Source organism: Dendroctonus ponderosae, unplaced genomic scaffold, assembly GCF_020466585.1.
Source record: "Dendroctonus ponderosae isolate FM_Combo_2020 unplaced genomic scaffold, Dpon_F_20191213v2 Dpon_F_20191213_5, whole genome shotgun sequence".
NCBI lineage: Eukaryota > Metazoa > Arthropoda > Insecta > Coleoptera > Curculionidae > Dendroctonus > Dendroctonus ponderosae.
This window is the reverse complement of record NW_026018715.1, coordinates 13,899,965-13,903,295: the sequence shown is the minus strand read 5'-3', so window position 1 is coordinate 13,903,295 and position 3,331 is coordinate 13,899,965. Positions and strand designations below refer to the sequence as shown.

Genomic DNA, 3,331 nt, shown 5'->3' with positions numbered 1-3,331 from the left:
CTTGGGAGCGATTATATCTAGGCCACTGGGTTATTTGGTGGAATTGAGGATATTTCAATCGAAAACAGTTCATATTCCAATTCCATTTGCAATCAAATCTAGCGGTATTAAACCGTTTTCGATTCGAATCGGATTCGTTTCAGTTTTCATCTAAAAGTTTGCAAAAACGGCGTTTTTTATTGTTGCATTTCCATTGAGTTTTCGACGAGTTTAAATCAGCATCTGGTCAAATTGCGCTTTTTCATCAGTTCGACGTAACGGACCGTGTGTCATCTCGACGTAATCCAATCCTCGTCCCATCTCGTTTCGGTGCTGCACACCATTTATTTTTCCAATTTTCACAATGGAGAGAGTAATTGCAATTTCATTTCGCACTCCCTCCGATAATAGAATGAGAATGAAATGCTTTACTGGCCGCTCCAAACGATCCTAAACGTAGATTTTTCAAAGTGTCTTTTGTTGTATCAGTGGGCAAATTTTCAGTGAAAGTCATTTAGTTGAAGTGCATCTTTATATTGCAATTATTCCCAGGTCAAAACTAAGCAGCTTTCTCTTAGCCAATGTTCGAATCAAAACTCTTTTATCAGCGATTCTAACTGAAAAAACCTGGCAAATATTTGCCCCAAACCGTAGTAATTTGCTATTTTTTCGGCCGCACTGAACACTATTTGTTCAGAAGTGCCCATAGGAATGTAACGAGTTTGGATGCCAGTTATCGTAGTTTAATGGAAATGTTTTGCAGTTTTTCACTTAAAATTGCTGAAAAATTAGTTTTGTTGGCAATGTTTGCCATATCTATTAAGACACATGGACTCCAGTTTTAAATTGTAGTTAAATTTTATGTTTAGTTTGTAAAAGCGATCAATTCGTGAATTTATTGGGAACACTTTGACCTGTTTTTGTCGCTTTGGGAAGCAGTTGGGAATAGTCAGTAAAACCGGTTTTTTTTAAATAAATATTTGACATACACCTTTTGCCGTAAACTGAAAATTGTTGGATTTCATTCGTTAAATGTAGTTTTCAAAATGTATTTTTTGCCAAAAAATAGTCAAACACTCCGCTTTTGGAGTGAAAAATGCACACATGTTTTCGCAAAATTCTAACATCCTCCACCTTATTTGACTTGCAAATATTGCATTTATAAGGGCAATATTGGTAACGATTGATTGAAAGTCTGAGAGATATGAAAAGTCTTTGCGCAGCTGAAACTCCTGTTGGTTGTTTAAGAGGGTAAAACTCCAGCTCACAAACTGGGATTTCTAACTTCCGCTGTTCCCCATTGAAAGGTTCAGAAGGAAATTTGACTATTTTAAAAGCTGAACTGGAGGAAGCTAAAAAAGGAAAACGTTCAACACCGAAGGCCCTTAATCGGATCGAAATCCTGCCTTCAACACTGGATTAAATCCGTCCTCAAGACAATTAGACGTTCTTAGTTTGTTTGCACCCAATATTCAATAAATAACTTAATTAAGAAGACCTCCAGCTACATGTGTTTGCTCTAATTAGATTGCAGCCAGTCTATTTATCCCAAGCCAGTTCAGCTTCAGTGCCTAATGGCGTATTCTGGTACACTCTACTTCCATTATCGCTTTTATCGGTTGGCAGACAGAAGATTTATCTGATTAGCTACATGTAACTGTAGATGATTGGTTTTTCGAGTAGAATTTGCCGAAATCATGCATGCAGTTGCTAATGAAGAGCAGCAAGCGTGTTTACACTGGCAATTCCAGTGGATTAAATTAATTAAAGTAAATAGTTTTAAAAAATATCCGACCTTTTAGCATCAGAGCTTGAACTCGATGGAAATCGTCGCTCTGGAAACTATTGTAGTACTGATTATGTGCAACTCCGTTATTCAAAAACCGAGTTTATAGCCGAACACAAAGAAAATGTTCAATCGACATCTCGGAAGGATTTAAATGAGACTCAAAACTTTAAATATTAATCTCCGTCTTTGCTGTTCAAAGTTCAATACGAGCGCAGAGAATGGGAAAAGTTGCCTGAATAATATTTCGTAATGGCACAATAAAAGTGGATTTTTGCATAACGAACTCACGATAGAGGAATTAAATCGATACTTTTGTCATATCTGCAAATAAATTATTAAAAACCGAGCTGGTTTGTTCCGAATGCACACCTTTCTAGGAAATTCTAGAGCTGCAAGAATATTGACAAAGGCGGTTTCAAATATTTATTCCCACGAGGGCTTAAAACCAAACAACAAATTCACCAGTTTTAAACTTATCTTTTTGCAATAAATGATTTATTGGCATATAACCGACGATTTTCAATATAGTAGGCCTTAATCTCCACGTGTCGGCATAGACGAGTTCTGTCAACAGGCCTATATGCCAACTCGGCCGGGAAGTATTTTCCACTGTTGCTCGGCTCGAAAAGCTCATCAATGAGCGCAAAACTCTAAATCTTATTGACTAGGTTAAATGAACTGATTGGGTTAAATAGAAAAGTTGAAAAAGTAAAATTATGATCCAAAGCCCATTTTTTTTGTTTTTTTTTCGAATTTCTGTTGGGATGTAACTTGTTTCTTCATAAGTTTATGTCCTAAAATCGGAAGTTCAAAGTGGCCGACTTAATCGGGAGACGAATTATACAGACAACAACTTTTCCATCAATCAAACGGCTGCACGACTGCCAGAACTGACAACATGAAAGGATAGCATTTATCATGGCACAGATAAATGTTTTTTTCTGATATTTGCTGATTGTTCCTCCTTACTCAGATATTCTTTATATATGGAAACCTCATTTATTACATTATGTTGGCGGCTTTTCCTGGAAAATTGAAACAAACTTCCATGGGAAGTTAATTCAATCGCTTGAAAGCTTTCTATCTGTGCTCACTGGTTTGACAAACAAAATGGCACAGATAACACGATGACAAATAAACGCGATCAGGGGTAATGGAAAAATCAATTAAAACAATGCAAACATTCAGTAATCAAAATTTTATAAGCGTGTTTTTGCGCATATTGGATTGTTTTCGACCTGAGAAGCTTCTCAATGTTCATATATCACGTTTTTGGGTGTGTATTAAGGAAGATTTCGTCGGTTAAAAGGCGTGACCGCGCAAAAACGACCAAAAATGAATAGAAAATGGCGATTATTTCGGATCTGAAGATCCCATTGTGTTTTCTACTAAGATCGTTGCATTCCTTTCTTATTTCTGATGAAAATGATGTAAAATTCGAGGCATTTTGAGATATTTTTAATTTTTCGAAAAAATCGACCCTCCCCCCTTATGAAAATTTCGGTCAAAAATAAAAATTTTACGTTCGTGTTTTTTGGGCTCATTGGATTGTTTTCGACCTGA

The 3,331-nt window shown here is 36.3% G+C and overlaps 1 protein-coding gene across 4 annotated transcripts in view; it reads left to right on the top strand.

Moving 5' to 3' along the window:
- Nucleotides 1-3,331, top strand: part of LOC109545455 (protein-tyrosine sulfotransferase) — a 71,018-nt gene that overhangs the window by 8,608 nt on the left and 59,079 nt on the right. The gene's annotated exons all lie outside the window — the stretch shown is intronic.